This window comes from Myotis nattereri, assembly GCF_964212035.1.
Source record: "Myotis nattereri genome assembly, chromosome: 1".
Taxonomy (NCBI): Eukaryota; Metazoa; Chordata; class Mammalia; order Chiroptera; family Vespertilionidae; genus Myotis; species Myotis nattereri.
The window spans coordinates 177,274,369-177,293,043 of record NC_138075.1 but is presented as its reverse complement, the minus strand read 5'-3'; the positions used below and the strand labels follow the sequence as shown (position 1 = coordinate 177,293,043).

At 45.5% G+C, this 18,675-nt stretch overlaps 1 protein-coding gene and 1 pseudogene across 2 annotated transcripts in view; one reads left to right on the top strand and one right to left on the bottom strand.

The window, feature by feature from the left end:
* Positions 1–18,675, bottom strand: part of SCD5 (stearoyl-CoA desaturase 5) — a 145,054-nt gene that overhangs the window by 102,745 nt on the left and 23,634 nt on the right. The window lies entirely within an intron of this gene.
* Positions 614–1,754, top strand: LOC308518972 (KATNB1-like protein 1; annotated as a pseudogene). The gene is made up of 2 exons: positions 614–1,434; positions 1,680–1,754. The product of its transcript is annotated as a KATNB1-like protein 1 (transcript).

Here is an 18,675-nt window from a genome sequence, read left to right as displayed (position 1 = left end):
GCAAATAAGCACACTTTGTGAAGAACAAGAAGTTGATGGGGACATTGGGTAAGAGTGCTCGTCAAGGCTAATAAAATTCCAGAAAAACATTCTTAAAGGTCCAAGGAAGTCATGAAGAGCTTTTTGGAGAGCACTATGCTAAGCAAAATAAGCCAGTAGAGAAAGATAAATATCACATAATCTCACTCATTTGTGAAATATAATGAACAACATAAACTGATGAACAAAAACAGATCCAGAGACAGAGAAGCATCGATCAGACGGTCAAACCTCAGAGGGAAGGTAGGGGAGGGTGGAGGTAAGGGGGAGAGATCAACCAAAGGACTTATATGCATGCATATAAGCCTAACCAATGGACACAGACACCAGGGGGGTGAGGGCATGAGGGGGGGGGGCAATAGGGGGAGGTCTAAGGACACATATGTAATACCTTAATCAATAAAGAAAGAAAAAAAAAGAAAGTCAATGGAGGCACGCGGCTGCGTCTGAATGGCCCTGAGTGGGGCTTGGCCCGGGAGCCCGGGGACTCTCTTAGGCTTCCAGGCGCAGTTGGTCAGCGCCGGGGCTGGACTGAGGCGCCGGGGTACCAGGAGGCACTGGTATTTGGGAGATTATGGCATCTGAAACCCACAATGTTAAAAAACTGAACTTTTATAATAATATTGAGGATCATTCCATTGATTGTCCTAGAAAAAGGATTTCTAATTTCACTAATAGGAACATGAAGGAGGTTAAGAAATCTCCGAAACGGTTGGCTGCTTACATAAATAGGACAGTTGGACACATTGTGAAAAGCCCAGATAAACTACGTAAGGTGATCTACCACAGGAAGTTCATTATCCTTTCCCAAATTCTTGCTTTAAAAAGAAACAGTCCCCTAGAAGTGGGGGCTGCGACATGGCAAATAAAGAACATGAACTGGCTTGCGCAGGCCGCCCGCCTGGAAACTTACACCCCGATAGTCCAACACATTTGCTTAACACCAGTGGTTCTGGCTCTTCACAGACAGAAAGCGCATCATCACAATACAGTGGGTTTTTCCTGAGGTTTCGGAGGATCATGAAACAATGGCGAAGTTTTGTTCAGCAGGAGTTTGAGATTGAATGTAGCTTTAACTTTCTGGAGAAAGACGTATAAGTGAACTTGATGCTTGTTTGGTGAGGATAGAAGACCTTGGAGTGGTGCCTTCCTGTGCTCAGCAATAGTTTATAGGAAGAAAAACAATACATCTCACTCGGCTACTGTGTAGACTTGTTGCCTCTTGTAAGGTCTCTACTTAAAAGCAAATTTGAAGACTATATAATAGTTGGTTTAAACTGGCTTCAAGCAGTCATAAAAAGGCGGTGGTCAGAACTATCACCCAAAACAGAAATTATAAATGATGGAAATATTCAGACTTTAAAACAATTAAGTGGATTGTGGGAACAAGAAAACCATCTTAGCCCTAGCTGGTCTGGCTCAGTAGATAGAGCATCGGCCTGATGACTTCAGGGTCCCGGGTTCGACTCCGGTCAAGGGCACATGCCTGGGTTGTGGGCTTGATTCGCAGCGGGGGGGCATGCAGGAGGCAGCCGATCGATGATTCTCTCTCATCATTGATGTTTCTGTCTCTCTCTCCCTCTCCCTTCCTCTCTGAAATCAATGGAAATATATTTTAAAAAAAAAAAAGGAAAGAAAACCATCTTACTTTGGTTCCAGGATATACTGATAATATAGCTAAGGATGTAGATGCTCATTTATTACAGTTGCATTGAAAGGCAGTGAATCTACTGAAGAGCATTTGGTTATTCAAAACATTCCTGGACTACATGATTTCCAAACAAGTCTCACTGGAGAACTGTGAACTGCGGGAGAAATCAACACCTTCTCTTTTAAAGCCACATATGAAACCACTAACGAAACCCGAATAATCTACTTCACACTGAAGTGGGAAAATATCCGAAAGGAGCAGCTTCAACTTCAGTAAGGTGGCAGTGCACTATGAAGATTGTTCTCCTTTGCTGCATTTGGGATTTATGTGGCTACTTGGCAACATTGTGGAAGAACTACTAGATTTAATGCAGTCCCTCGTAAGAATACACTTCATACTATGTGAAAAAGAAATAAGACAAAACTATTACTAGAAAAAGCAGAGACCAACCATCGGTACTTTTTTTAAGACTGTGTTTTATAAGAAAACCCTCAAATGTGTGCAGCTATTTTCTTAGGTTGAAAGACTTTGGAAGTTTAAAACATCATAGCAAATAATCAATACTAAAATCTCTTTGTCCAGACTGAGATACTGTGTAAACAAGAGGCCTTAATTATTAATAAGCCAATGTATATGATACCAAGATCTGTTTGGTTTCTTTTTTTAAGTAAAACCAGCATGCTTCTGGCATGAAAGTTATGGAATGAAATCAGGGGTTTCCATTCATGTGCAATGTTGTTAAAACTTATTCCAAATAAATAAAATAAATAAAAATAAAACTTATTCCACACCATCTTTAAAACTTGAGAATATTTTTAATGTCTCCGAAATATTTTTGCCAGAATCATCATGTCATGTGCCAGTATGTGTATGTTATTCCTATATTAAAGAAAGAGGTGAATATGTATTTGTATGAGTGCTTAGCTAAAAACGTTCATAGAGTTGGCTAATTTATATTTACTTTCTATTGTATGTAGATTTCTAATATTTTCAGTTCTATATCATTTAAGCTTCATTTGAGTAAATTTACTAAATATTCCAAAAAAAGTCAATGGAAAAAATATCGTTGGGTGAGGATTAACCAAAAAACAAAACAAAAAATACATTGCTAATCCATGCCAGCACTTTCTCTCAGAGTCTAGACACCACCTCAGAATCAATGAAATCAATTAAAGTTGGAATACAAGATGCAATGTCTTTGCCTCCTTGACCTGGGAGTATACATTCTAAAGTATTTCAAATTCTCTTTTCCATGATCCATAGTAAAAAAGGCATTTGCATGCAGTACACACACAAGGTTTCACTAAACACTATCAGCCCTTATTTGTGTGATGTGTTTTGATTTTTTATTCTCTTCTATTTCATTTTTTATATTCTCTTCTATTTCATTTTTTATATTCTATCTGCACTCTATTGCTTCTATAACCTATATAAAATATGAGTTGCAGCCTGAAACTTGAAATATCTACACTAATAAAAGAGAAAGATGCAAATTAACCATCACTCCACTACATCCACCAGCCAATCAGGAGCGAGTATGCAAATTAACCCAACTGAGATGGCAGCAGCCATGGAGCTGGAGCAAACAGGAGACTTGGGTTGCCCCCAGAGATGGAGGAAGCCAAGCTTCCCGCCTTCCCTGGCCAGCCCTGGGCTCTGCTCAAGGCTACAAAGTTTCAATTATGGAAGATAAATAAATCCCAGATACCTGTTTCCAGCCCACCCTGGCCTCCGCTCAAGGAGGTGCTGGAAAAAAAAAAAAGAAAATGAAAAAAAGGAGAGGCTGGGAGCTTGGGTCAGCCTGAAAACGGCCATCAGCCCATTACCCAGGCTGGCCAGAGACCCAAGTAGGGACCCCCACCCTGAAGGAGGTGTGGCCAGCCTGAAAACAGTCCTCAGCCCCTCACCCAGGTTGGCCACACCCCCATGGGTTGAGGATCCCCGCTGAGGGGCTTGGCCAGCCTGCAAACAGCCATCAGCCCCTCACCCAGGCTGGCCAGGGACCCCAGTGGGACACCAACCCTGATCCAGGACACCCTTAGGGCAAACCAGCCGGCCCCCACCCATGCACCAGGCCTCTATCCTATATAATAAAAGGGTAATATGCAAATTGACCCAAACAGCAAAATGACTAAGAATGACTGGTCACTATGACACAAACTGACCACCAGGGGGCAGATGCTCAATGCAGGAACTGCCCCCTGGTGGTCAGTGCGCTCCCACAGGGGGAGCTCTGCTCAGCCACAAGCCAGGCTGATGGCTGCCAGCACAGCGGTGGTGGCGGAAGCCTCTCCCGCCTCCTCAGCAACGCTAAGGATGTCCGACTGCAGCTTAGGCCTGCTCCCCGCTGGCAAGTGGACATCCCCCAAGGGCTCCCGGGCTGCCAGAGGGATGTCTGACTGCTAGCTTAGGCCTGATCTCCCAGGGAGCGGGCCTAAGCCAGCAGGTGGACATCCCCTGAGGGATCCCAGACTGCGAGAGGACACAGGCCGGGCTGAGGGACCCCCTCTCCCCCACCGAGTGCACAAAGTTTTGTGCACTGGGCCTCTAGTCATATAATAAAGGAGCACCTTTGCAAACTCCAAATTTTAAGGTCACGGCAAACAACAGGAGGAGCCTGCTCAGTTGGACAGAGCACTGGGCTCATGGAACTATGACCAGAGGCTCACTGAAGCTACAAAGAAAGAACTTTTACTTATGGAGGGGAGGGGATTAAAACCATGGAGAGAGAGAAAATACATGTATTTTCTCTAGATTAGAAAATATATTTGCTAGAAAACCATTTTTCTCCCTTTAGCCACAAATCAGCAGAATCCCTGAAAATAGGACAGTGACTAAGTCCTGGATTGTAGATTTTAGCAAGAAATCCTGCTCTGTTGGAAACCTATTCTAAAGCAAAAGAAATCCCCATGATTATGTGGGCAGAAGAATCACCACCACAAGGCTTGAAGTGTTTAATTTTAATTAAATATAACTGTAAAGCAGGAGAATTTTTTCACGTATGGGAATCTGTCATTCTACAAAGATGAGAAAAGACAGTAAGATGCTACCTACGTAGCATCTCTCTACAGCTGACCTTGACTTTAACATTCATATGCAATCGTGCAGCAATCAGGCAGACACTATGACGACAGTGTCTGTGGCTCACAGCAAGGTTGGGATGGGGAGAGGTGGGAAGAAAAGAGCCTTTTAAAAGCAGCCAGCTGAAATGTTCTGACCAAGAAAGGCATAATTTTACTTCTGCTCCTAAGTTCAGATGATTCGAAACCCTGGGTAAACCAAAAGCTGTCACTATAATTCAAGAATAATTGGAGCAGATGGCTGCTTAGCACGGGAAAAGATGGCACTGAGGACATGAAATTTTCCAGCCTTCGAGCTGCTCTGGGAACGAGATCTTCGCCTTCAATCCCAGCTGAGTAAAATGTGGTCCTCTTCTCATCTCCTCACCGGAACTGGACCTGGGGGAGCCCAGGCATTTATCACTCATTGATCTACCCAAACCTAAGGTTCATTTAACACAGAACTTCACCCTATGAGCGCCATACATTTACACATTCTCCTTCATGGTCCTTTCTCTCTCTCTCTCTCTCTCTCTCTCTCTCTCTCTCTCTCTCTCTCTCTCACACACACACACACACACACACACACACACACACTCACATTTTCTTTGTCCGTCCTAAATAAACCTATTTCAATGTTCGAAACAGATGCAAATTGAACCCTAACCACCAACTACTGAATCACATTTCCCAAACGATGAAAGGGAGCTCGTCCCCACTACCACCAAACTATGTCTCTTTTGCCCAGCTGGTGTGGCTCAGTGGTTGAGCATCGACCTATGAACCAGGAGGTCATGGTTTGATTCCCAGTCAGGGAACATGCAGGCTTGATCCCTAGTAGGGGGCGTGCAGGAGGCAGCTGATTAATGATTCTCTCTCATCACTGATGTTTCTCATTGGTATTTTAAAAGCATATATATATCTCTTTCACTTATTCCCCGCCCTCTTCCTGCCAAAAATAAATAAATAAATAAGAAACCCTATATACTATCAGGACTGCAAAGACCATCCAGGCCGTTGCTGCTCAGAGTGAGGTCGGAACACCAGCACCAGCCTGGCCAGGAGCCTGCTGGAGGGATAGAACCTCCTCCCCACTGGAACCTGTGGAATTGGATCTGAGTTAAACAAGGTCCACATGAATCATGTGAAAGCTGCAGTGTGAGAGACCCGGGTCTAGGCAGCGCTTCTCAGCCCTGTTTGCATGGGAGACTCACCCAGGGAGCTTTGAAAGCTACCCAAGCCAGGCCTCCCTCACCTGTGAGCAAAGTAATCAGGAAGCTCTGGCTGCTGGCGTGGTTCCAGGCTCCCAGTGACTCTGTCTGGCAGCCAGAGTTGAGTAGCACGGCTCCTGTCCAATTCTCCCCTTTCACAGACAAAGGCATAGGACTGCAGAGCGGCCAAATGACATGCCCAGGGTCACAGAGCAAGCCACGGTAGGGCTGACCCCACAGAGCAAGGTGCCATAGGGCCCCCCAAGAGGATGGACTCCAAGGGAGGGAATGTCTGTTTCCTGCTCCCTCAGGAGCCTGGCTCTTCTTGGGCAGAGTGACAGGTGGATGCTATGTTCATAGAGGGTCACCCATCTCACACCTTTTTTTGAGCCTCCTTTACTCTCCAAGAAATCATTTAATGTGGCCTGGAGTATAGCTTTAGAAAACTATGTAACCATTTCTGTTTGACCCACCAAATGTATTTGCCAGTCTCCTTCTCAGCTGTCTTCCTCTCCCTCTCCCCACTCCTGTTTAGAGGAAAAGCAGCCGGCACACCCCACCCAGAAAGACACCTCTGAGAAAAACCCAACTCAGAAGGATTAAAAGACAAGACAGATTCATCCCATTTCCTTGAACCCTGGGAAAATGCTTACATTGGAGGCTGGCCTGGGCCTGCCAGCAGCAACAACAAAAAAGCAACGCTGCGGCCAGCTGTTGGAGGAAGGCACACATCGGTTTCGAGATCTGCCCGGGCTTTGCAGAGATGGCTTATGAAAAGCCGAAATGTCAAAGTCTCCTTGATCCTTAGGGTCCCCTCACGACAATGCAGCTCCTGTCAAGCACAGACCAGCCTGAAAAATGAGACCTGAGAATGGGGGTGGGGTGAGGAATCGATTCGAAGACTTGAATTCCCAGGGGCTTTTATGTGATGGATAACTTATCTCCTAGTTATGCAGGAGTAGGAAGTGCAAAATGGAATGGAGGCAAAAGGACATAGGCGGGGAAGTCAGAATAAAAGGAGAAGGAGAAGGAAGAGGGGAAATAAGAACAGGGTACAGGAGGAAAGAAATGCGCGGTTATTAAAAGGCTCTGCTTTTCACTTCCTGAATTTCAATGACACAGAGAAGGGGCTGAATCTTCTGAGAGAGCTCATATGCAAGGATCAGGACTGAGCAAGATGAGACTGGGGGTCTTTTTCATCAAAATGGGGAGGAATTGCACTGCCCGATCCCGGGGCTGCCACCGGAGAGGCACGCCGGCGCTCCACAAAGGGAGGGGGGCTCCTCCCAGGCTCCATGCCAGACCCACTTTTATAGAAAACGGGACTGAAGCTCCCAGAAGCCAGCACTCCTCACCCCACAGCTGGAGGGAAACCTGCTCAGTGCATCTATTTACAATTTCCATTCAGGCAGCCGTCACGTTTGGAATGGAGTCTGCCAAGAGAGATCATTTCAGCTCCTCTCCTATTATCAGGCTCCCTCTTCTGTGGAGAGTGGCGTCAGCTAAGCTCCAGGAAGCAATTTAGAAAGTGGGGTTGGTGGAAGGGGAGAACCCATGCCAATCTACAAACCCGCAAAGCCTGGGGAGGAAGATTTTATTTTTAACACTGGGATCTGTGAGGCTGACCTATATTTCACTTCTGATATTGACAGAAATGACAAGCCTCCAAGGGCAGGACACAGAACTGAGCGGAGGCCCTTCGAAAGCTTTGTCCAGAGGAGCAGTTGCAGTAAGACACCAAACCCCTACCATGGGCAAAGTCAGGGACTCAAGGTGCTGGAGGGTCTAAGGGGAGCACTCAGGCAGACGGGGGGGGGGGGGGGGGGGTTTAGAATCTGAACTTAGCTTTACCTTCAGATCTCAGAAATTAGCCCATAGACAGACAGAACCCTGCAGCTAATAAGAAAAATATGGGTGGAGGTGGGGGGCAGATTAAAGGCCCAGGAAAGGAGAAAGTGGGTGTTGAGTTTCCAGATTTCAGTGGGAAAACCTGTCCCACACATCAGAATCCCTCAAACACACGAAAGAGGAGGCAATATAAACAATGCGATCAAGCAGGACTTCTTAACACCGTCAGATAGGGGTTTTTTTTCATGTGCTAGCTCTACTGCTATTTTAATTCTCCTACTCATTTCTCAAAGACTAACACTGTAAATCATATTTGTCTGGCCAGCCCTATGATGACAAGTCTTCAAATGTGTAATACAATGTTAAATTTAATTTTATGCCTGAGGCACTGGAGATTGGCACAGCTATGTATTTTTGTGATGTTGGTGTATGGTGTTTTTTTTTTTTTTCCAAACCTTCACATTTTAATCTGCCATCCAGTCAGTGAACTGGAAACAGAGAGGAATCGCTTCAGATTATGAGCGATTTTAGACCCTGCACCACCAACCTTTTTTTCTTTTTTTATCTATCTGCTATCCACAGGTAAAGCAGTGTAATGATTTATGCAGGTGCAGAAGCCCGCGGCTCAGTGACAGGAGGTTCCGGGAGGACACAGGCCTGAGCTGGATTCCTCCACTGGGTGTGCCACAATCACCTCGCACTGCACACTGTAACACAGAGCCAACATCTTTCTTCGCTCCTGTCCAGAATCCATGGTCAAGAGCACCACCATCCACTCGGTCATGGGCACTGGAGGCAGAGGTGGTGGTGGGCTCATTCCACGCCCTCCCCGGTCCCGGGCTCATTCAGAGAAGTGCAGCTCGGTGATGAAGAGAGGAGGCCACAGAACCAGGCTACCTGAGGGGAGTCCCAGACTGTCACCTGCTAGCCATGAGCGTGCCCTTGGGCCAACTCACTTAGCTCCTCATCTAGAAAACCTCTTACGGTTTCTGTGGACGTAAATGAGTCATAATAAGCCATACATTTAGAACTATACCTGGAACATATTAAGTGCTCAGTGTTGGCTAAGATTTCTTGTTCGTCAACCCCACATCCACTCGGCTGTCAGGACCTTCAAATTCAAAATCCTCTCCAACTCCATCTCTTTCCTACATTGTAGCCCTCACCATCTCTCGCCTGGACTAACACAGCATCTCCTTGGTCTCCTCATCCGTACTTGTCTGTATTCTCTGCATCTTCATTTTCAGCCACTCCTGTCCTTTCTCCTTTCCTTTCACCGGGGTTACCAGTACACCAAGCGGCTGTTCATCCCCCCAGCTTGATGTCTCAGCCTCCATGCCCTTGTCTGTGTGATTCCTCCATGCAAAAGATCCCAATTTAGTCATTAATTCTTTCAGACAGCCCTCCCAGAACCCAGCTCCAGACAAACTCCTCATTCTGAGCTCCCAGAGCCCTGTGCATTTCTCTCTTGTCCCACATCACCAAGTCATAGCAGTTCTCTGGGGCTTGAGGGCGGGACTCATTCCAAGCACCTTCATACCCCCAGCATGGGTATAAAGCCCAAATCGGTGACTGTGGGTGCCACACTGAAGAGCATGGACTCTGGAGTCACAATCCTGGGCACATAGCCTGGCCCTAGTGTCTACTGGCCAGCGGATCTGCATCAAGCCACTGGCCTTGTAGAGCCTCATCTGTAAAATGGGGATGGCTGCTGTACCCCCACCACAGAGGTATTGTGAAGAATGAACAAAATTAACACATCATCTTTAGCTTGACGCCTGGCACATATATAAACGTCAGGGCCTGAGGAAAGTCCTGACAAGTGAAAAATACAAACAAAATGGAAATTAAAAAAAGAAAGTATGGGCATGAGATTCAAACACTTTGGTGGACAGAACTCATTCATGGATATGCCAAAGTAAGTCTTGAGTATAATGTTCATTTGCCTGCTTCTGAGACTTCAAAAAAGTAACAAGAAAATAGTTGAATTGGCTGGTACGTGTACCCCCTTCCTGAGGAACAAGTGCAGACATTCTGGAGGCTTTTGGGGGATGAGGGTGAGTCCAGAGCGAGCTGTTCACCCTGCAGAAGCCAAGGAGTGGAGGGAGAGGGGCCAACAGAACCCCGGATCCTCTGCCAGTCGCTACAGGAGCCCAACTCCCCAGAAGTAAGCTCTGCCAGAACTCTTTCCAACAACAGGTACTGCTGCACCCCTGGCCAGAGGACCTGCTTGACTAACGCCTGCTTCCACGCCTTTCTTGCCCCTCAGCCCCAGCAGAATCAACAGCTGGTGACAGCAACTAGAAACGATTCTCTGCCCTCCATGCCCAGAATTTGAATGAAAACCCTCTTGGCTCATTAAAGTTCTATATAAGCTTATAAATCTGGCCAAACACCACCACAAACACATATTGAATTTTTATTCTTTAACGGACCTCCTTGTCCAGTAGGGCCTATCCAGAGGCACTACTACTTTTATTTATCTATTTATTTTAATGTCATTTTTGAGAGAGAGAGAGAGAGACAGAGAGAGAGAGAGAGAGAGAGAGAGAGAGAGAGAGAGAGAGAGAGAAAAGAAGGAGGAGGAGGAGGAGGAGGAGGAGGAGGAGGAGGAGGAGGAGGAGGAGGAGAAGGCGACGACAGAGAGAGATGTGAGAGAGAAACATCAATTGCTTGCCTTCTGTATACTCCCCCACTGGGGATCCAACCCACAACCCAGGCGTGTGCCCCGATTGGGAACCGAACCCACCACCTCTCAGTGCCTGGGACAGCGCTCAGCCAACTGAGCCACCCTGGCTGAGACTCCATACTTTCAGTAATGAGAATCCTCCGAAAAACAAACGAGCTGGGAAAGATAGACATGCACATGTGCGGCTGCTTCTCTGATGGAGCTGAGAGCCAGTCAGCCACAATGCAACTTCTGACTGAGGCGCCATATCAGAAACACTGATTTCGACAGCACCCAAGGGAGGGATACGACTATGACAGTGTGGCCTAGAGCAGCCGGGGGATGGGCCCCACAGGCTCCCGATTTGAAAGGCTTCAGAGTCACTGACCCGCTGCATTAGTTTGCCCTGTCGGCCATAACAAAGGACTATAGGCTGCGTGGCTTACACAGAAGTTTACTGTTTCAGTTGTGGAGGCGGGAGGCCTGACATCCAGGCGTCAGCAGGGTTGGTTCCTGCTGGGGACTGAGGGAGGCTGTTCCAGGCCTGTCCCTGGCTTCAGGTTTGCAGGCAATCTCTGCCATTCTTTAGCTCACAGAAGCATCCCTCCCCATCCCCACCTGCATCTCCACATGGCATTCTCCCTGTGTGCGCACCTATGTCCGCATTTCCTCTTTACAAGGACACCGTTATGCTTGACTAGGGTCCACCCTAATACTTCATTTTAACTTTATTCTCTGGTAAAGACCCTGTCTCAAATGCAGTCATATTCCGACATACTGAGGGTTAGGACTTCAACATGTGAATTTGTGGGGGATGCAAATCAACCTATGACAACCGCTCTCTCTTCAGAGAGGCTCCAACACCAGTAAATAAGCCTTGGATCAGTGTGGCAGGGTTTGGGTGTTGCTGGCCCTCTGAACGTAGGCCTGGAGCAGCAAATGAACTCCTGCTAGTTGGGTCGTGCTGGCTCCATCGGCATCCGAGCAAACGCGGTGAGAAGAACCAGCAAGTGCCGAGCCCAGGAAAGGAGGCTGACAGGCTGGCTCCCCGGAGAGGGAGTCCTGGCGAGCACAATCCACACAGGGTCGGCATGCCTGGCGTCAGCTGTCACCGCTCCAGAGCTGCCTGCCCGGTGAGACACAGCACGTCCCCTCGCGATCATGAGGCACACGCTGAAGTGTGGGCTCATTATGCAGTCTGACCTGACCCTACGCCCAGCTCCCCACCGACATCTCCAACTGCTGTCTAATGAGACTGCCCGTCGGTCACCTCCTGCTTCCTGACAGCACAGGCCTCCCGGGGGGTCCACTCAGCAGTCAGAACTCCCTCCTCCTTTTTTCTACACCCCCACCTCCAGCACTTTCCTCAAACTGTCTTTTACCACTTAGTCCAATTCTGCTTCCATGAGGAGGGGATTTCGTCCATTCTGTTCACTCCTGCATCCCCAGGGTAGCACCTGGTGAGGTGGGGAGGGTCTCCACACAGACCTTTGAATGCTGGAATGAACGCTATCCTCCCCCCCACCCCCACCTCTCACTAGACAGGCAGTTCGAGAGCAGGGAGTGAGCCTTATTCATTTCTGTTGAGTTCCTGCCCTAGGACTGGGGTCCCTCCATAGGAATGAACTGAATAAATGGATGCTTTCCACTTAGATGTCCTGCCTACCTCAAACTGAACTCTGAAGTCAGATAACCCTTAACTTACCATATTACTTCTCAAACAAGCCCCCTTTCAACAGTCAGCTCAAGATGATCTCTTATGAAGATACCACCTCTCTTGCCCCGTCCCCTGAATTGGCCCCTCCTTCCTGTGAGCCCGACTGTACTTCTATCCCAGCATCTACAATCACCCTTGTCTTCGCCTACTAGGCTGTGAGCTACTTAAGGGCAAGGATTTTCCTCTGATCTTCCTGATTAATATAGGGCTTGGTAAGCATCATTTCTTTTAAAGGTAGAAACTCCTTTCCTACTGACCCAAGTTCAAACCTTACACTCTCCCTTGCCGCCTCTGTTAGATCCAATCACTTACAGTCTATGCTTCTGAGTATCTCTAAGGTCCGTCCATCCATTCACCCACTCCATCCACTCATCCTTTTCTTTCCAGTCCCTCAACCTCCATCCCAACCCCAGCCAGTCTCCCTGGCTCTTTCTTCCCTCCTTCAAACCATCCTTACAAGGCTGCCAGATTAAGAATCCTACAGCATCACTCTGCAAAAAAATAAATAAGATAAACAAACAAACAGCAGCTCTCTTGCTCTAAAACCTTTTGACAGTCCTTCACTGTCCACATGATAAAGTCTAACCTCCCTGCATGCCCTTCGGAACCCTGACAGCGTGAGCCCCCGACTCCCCCTGGTCCATTTTATTTTCCACTCTCCATGTCATTAACCCTTCTTCTCAAATGCGCCTGCTCCTTTCCCCTGGGCAACGGCCCACACTCACCCCTGTCTTGGTACTTCTGCCACTTCCCTCAATGATTGGTTTTCAAGATCCTCCCAGGTACCCAAGCCCAGCCCTCATTCACGCCCAGTTCAATGCCCACCCCCTCCAAGACCCTCTCCCTGATCACCCCAGCCCTGGAAGAAAGGCTGCCCTTCTGAATTCCTATGGAGCTTGTTGCCTGCACCATTAATTTGTATTAGCATTTATTCTTGCCATGCACGCCTCCGAGGGCAGAACCTGTGCCTGGGTTTGTTCCTTTTCATAACCTCAACGCCTAACACAGTGCCCTAAGCACTCACACACACACACAACAAGGGTGTGGATGAAAAGAAGCCCCTGGCCATTTGGACGATCTGCAATATGAGCCTCTGTTGCTGCAGATCTATCACAGAAATGTAAGCAATTGACATTCATGGTGGCCTGCACGCATTTCCCCAGGTTGATGGATGCTTCTGGCAGAATTCAGTGCTAGGTGCTCTATGAATATTTTATCGAATGAATTACAGGTTAGCAAATGTCCTCTGGTTATCAAAGCCTAGAGGCAGGAAGGAAGGGGCCTCCACCGTTCCCTAAAAATCATGAGACAGGCGACTCTTGACATCGCCCCTAGTGGCGTGAGGTCTGGCTCTCAGGAGAATCCTCCTAAGGATTCCAAAGTCTGTCTTCTTCCTTCTCAGGTTGGTCTGACTGATTCTGTCCGGAGTCCTCTCCCTCTAGTTGACAGGGAGATTCTGTCCATACAGAGGGGACAACACTTTATAGCAACTAAGAGAGTCAGCTGAGGTGTTTCCATGGAAACACAGTGGCGATTTCAGGAAGCCCATCTGTTTTTAAATTGCTCTATAGACTTGCTCTAACTTTGTTACAGATCATGTAGCTCAGGGCCCCTAAAACCTTTTCTCCCACAGGACCTTTCAGCAGCCTCCTTTTTCTTCTCTCCCCAATTTCAAACCTCACACCTTAGGGGCTAAATTGATGAACTAGCGCCACAGTCTCCTAACATTCAACAAAGTGGAGCCACAGCTAGCACCTCCCCATTAAGCTGAAAACCAATATCGCCATGGCAACAAGAGGCAGCTTGTGGGCGGGGAGAGCTGGTGGGCTTCTGGAAGGGTCAGCGTTTTCAATTGGTTCTTCTCCTGATGTCAGAATAAACAACATTGTTTACATGAAGTTTTCCTTTCATTAATTCAGGGAGGGGCAAATGTAGATTTACAGTTGTGAGTACAGAGTTTATTCCTGTATTACTGTTACTGTATTATTTTCGATATGAACACCTGTAAACCTACTTTTGCTCCACCCTATATATAGTGATACTTCAGTTAACAAAAAAGATCTAGCAAGAGGCACAATTTGTTGTCAGAACCTTCAACGAAAACAACAGAGGCAACATAAGATTCTGGGTAGGTATGATTCCCTTCCTCCCCATTCTATCTTCCTCTACAACTCTCGAGAGGTGAACCATAGCCCCACTACCTTGGCCCTGCCTCTTGCCTTACAGCAGCGGTTCTCAACCTGTGGGTTGCGACCCCTTTGGCGGTCGAACGACCCTTTCACAGGGGTCGCCTAAGACCATCCTGCATATCAGATATTTACATGACGATTCATAACAGTAGCAACATTACAGTTATGAAGTAGCAACAAAAATAATTTTATGGTTGGGTCACAACATGAGGAACTGTATTTAAAGGGCCAGAAGGTTGGGAACCACTGCTACAGTCTTCATACGCCAGGGAAAGCACTGTGTGCTTCAGACAATTATACTGCACCATGGAAGCCCAAAGACACATTCTTGGGAGCACAGCCGTGATCAACAATGCCCCGGCTATTCTGGGTTAAATTGTGTGTCTCCCCAACAAATTCCTATACTGAAACCCTAACTAACCCTGAACTGTGGCCTCCAATTTCGTATGTTGAAGCCCTAACCTCAAGTGCTTCAAAGTACAACTGTATTTGGAGATAGAGCCTTTAAAGTGGTGGCTAAGTTGAGTGAGGCTGTTACAATGGGTCCTAATACAATCTGGCCAGTATCTATATAAGAGAAAATTTAGACACACAGAGAATTACCAGAGGTGCATGTACATAGACCATGAAAAGATAAGCAAAAAAGGTGGCCATCTGCAAGCCAAGCAGAGGCCTCAGGAAAAACCAGCCCTGCAGCACCCAGATCTTGGACTTCCAGCCTCCAGAACTGTGAGAAAATAAATGTCTATCATTTAAGCCACCCAGTCTGTGGTGTTTTCTTATGGCAGCCCTAGCAAACTAACACACTGCCCCACCAGCAACAACGTAATACCAAGGATGACTAAATAAAAATGTTTGTCTTCAGAGTTGTTATATCTTCTTGATATCTACTTTGATATTAATGTATCAATCTTTATTAATGTTTGCATGATATTTCTTTTCCCAAACTCTTTAAAAAAATATTTATCTTTATAGTTATGGAGTTTCTTTTGCCAGTATATAGTCAGGCCTTGACTTTTAGACAATCTGATACTATCTGCCTTTTAATCCAGGTATCTAGAATTGCACCAACAGGCCACTAGCTACATGTGGCTATTTTAATTTAATCAAAATTTAAAATTTGGTTCACAAGTTACCTTTCAAGTAACTCAATGACCACATGTGACTAGGTATTAGAGAGCACCGATAAAAAAATGTTGCCAAAAGTTCTATTGGACATCCTGATTAGACCATTTTACATTTGCTGATATTAATATGGCTGGTTGACTACCATTTTGCTATTTATTTTTTATTTGTCTAACTGTTCTTCATTCTCATTTTAACCCTTTTCTGTCTGCTTTGAATTAACTGAACATTTTTCTCATTCCATTTTATCTCTTCGTTTGGCCTATTAGTGATAACTGGGGTTTTTTAGTGGTTGTTTTAGTGTTCACAGTATACATCTTTAACTTATTATTATCTACTTTCAAGTAATATTATCCTACTTCACATGTCATATAAGACCCTTAGAACACCCTATTTCATTTCCCCTCTATGGCTTTTGTGCAATGACTTCCATATATTTTACTTCTACTTAATATTTTAAACCCCAAAATATATTATAATTTTTGCTTTAAACAGCCATTATCTTTTAAAGATATTTTTAAAATGAAAATAAAAGTTTTTATATTTATCCATGTATTTACCATTTTGGATGCCATTTACTCCTTTATGTTGATCAAGACCTCCAGTTGGTATATTTTTCCATCTAACCAAAGAACTTCCTTAACATTTATTGTAGTGCAGGTCTGCGGGCAATGAATTCTCTTGTTGTTGTTTTTTATGTCAGAAAACAATACTTTATCCTCATTTTTGAAAGGTATTTTTGTTAAATATAAAATTCTCAATGGATGTTTTTTCTTTCAGTGCTTTGAACATGTTGTTCCACTGTCTTTCAGTTTTGCATTGTTTCCAACAAGAAGTCTGCTGTCATCTTTGTCTTTGTTTCTCTGTAGGTGATATGTGCTTTTTTTTCTCTGGATGCTTTTAGGATCTCATTATTACTTGTTTTAAGAAATTTAATTTTGATACTTGAGTAAGGTTTTCTTTCATATTTCTTGAGCTTGGGCTGTGTTGAGCTTCTTAACTCAGAGGATTTTTCATCTTGATCAAATTTTGAAGAATTTTTGCCAGTATTTCTTCAAAAAATTTTTGAAGAACTTAGCTCAAGGGCTGGCCCAAAACAGATGTTCAATAAGTATCTGTTGAATGAATTCTTGGGCTACACCACCCATGAATGTATCATTAATTCCCTCCTTGGGTTTTCTGCAGCACTTAGTAGGTCATTTCAACTATAGTACTTACTATCTTTTATTATAGATACTTGTGTGTGTTTCTCTCCCCAGATAGTTATCTCCTCAAAGTCAAGGACCTATCTTGACTGCCTCTAAGTTCCCAGGTCCTAACATGAACAAAGTGGTTGAATGAAGAAATGAATGGATGACAAATCTGAGTGTTGGGTATAAAATTCATTCATTCAGCAAACATTTATTGAACACCTCCTGTGTCCTAGGCACTCTTCTAGAACTCAACAGTGAACAAAAAAGAAAAATACTTGCCCTTATGGAGCTTATATTCTTAAGGGTGGAGGGAGCAGAACAGGCAAAAAACAAAGAAAGTAAAATATATGTTCACTGATGGTAAGTGCTATAGAGAAAAATATAGGAAAGATCGAGAATGGGGAGTACCAGGTGCAGATTGGGGTACAGTTTTAAAAATAGTGGTTACAGCCCGGCCAGCGTGGCTCAGTGGTTGAGCATCAACCTATGGACCAGAAGGTCACAGTTCAATTCCCTGTCAGGGCACATGCCCGGGTTGCAGGCTTGATCCCCTCGATCTTCAGTGCAGGAGGTGCAGGAGGCAGCCGATCAATGATTCTCTCTAATCATTGATGTTTCTCTCTCTCCCTCCCTCTCCCTTCCTCTCTGAAATCAATAAAAATATTATAAAAAAATAAAAATAAAAATAGTGGTTACATTAGTTTCCTATTTCTGCCACAAACTTAGTGACATAAAACAACACAAATTTATTATGTTACATTTCTGTATGTTAGAAGTCCAACATGGTCTCACTGGGCTAAAATCAACGTGCTAACAGGACTGTGTTCCTCCTGGAAGCTCTAGGAAAGAATCTATTTTCTGTCCTTTTCCAGCTCCTAGATACTGCCCATATTCCTCATCTTATGGTCCCTTCTTCCATCTCCAAAGCCAGCACCAGCAGGGTGAGTCCTTCTCACATCAGATCTCACTAACTCTAACTCACCTGTCTCCCTCTTCCATTTATTAACCTGCACAATCCAGAGAGTCTCCCCATCTCAAGATCAACTTGATCACATCTGCAAAGTCCCTTTGCTGTATAAGGGAACATATTCACAGGATCCAGGGATTAGAATGCAGATATTTGGGCCCCTTTTGCTGCTTACCACCATGGTCTTCCAGAAAGACCTCACTGAGAAGGCGATAGTTCTGTCAAGACTTCAAAGTGGGGAAAATAAGCAAGCCTTGCGGCTACCTGGGGAGGTAGTGTCCCAGGCAGAACAGCCTCTAATGGGACTGCACCTGGTGTGCGTGTGAAACTACAAGGAGTCCAGTGGGATGACTCAGAAATGAGTTCAGAGAGATCACAGGGCAGGGGGTCCATCATATAGGACTAGCACATGGACTGAGACAGGAGCCGTAGGATGGTTTTGAGCAGAGAAGAGACATGCTCAGAGCTACATTTTAACAGGCCCACTCTGGATGTAGTGTTGAGAATGAACTAACAGGGGCAAGGGCAGCAGCCATGAGACTTTGCAGGAGGAGAGCCATCCACAGTACCTTGGGCCAGAATGGGAGCAATAATGATGTTTGCTATGTTATTCCAGTCCCTTCCTATATGATGGAAATATTCACAAGAATAGAGGGACCTTAATTTTTAAAGACATATTTAGTCCAATTGCCTTCTTTCATGGATGATATTAAAATGGCCTTGGGGGAGACCAGAACGTTTTGTATTTTCAAAGACTTCCAGAAAAAAAAATCTGTATTCCTCTGGTTTGGGTGAACTTCAACTATCCTGTTTTTTTTGTTTGTTTGTTTGTTTTTGTTTTTTTTTAGAGAGAGTGGCAGGGAGGGAAAGAGGGGAGAGAGAGAGAGAAACATCGATGTGAGAGACACACATCTATTGGTTGCCTTCCGCATGTGCCCCAACTGGGACTGGGGATCAAACCTGCAACCCACGTACATGCCCTTGACCAGAAATTGAACCCATGACCCC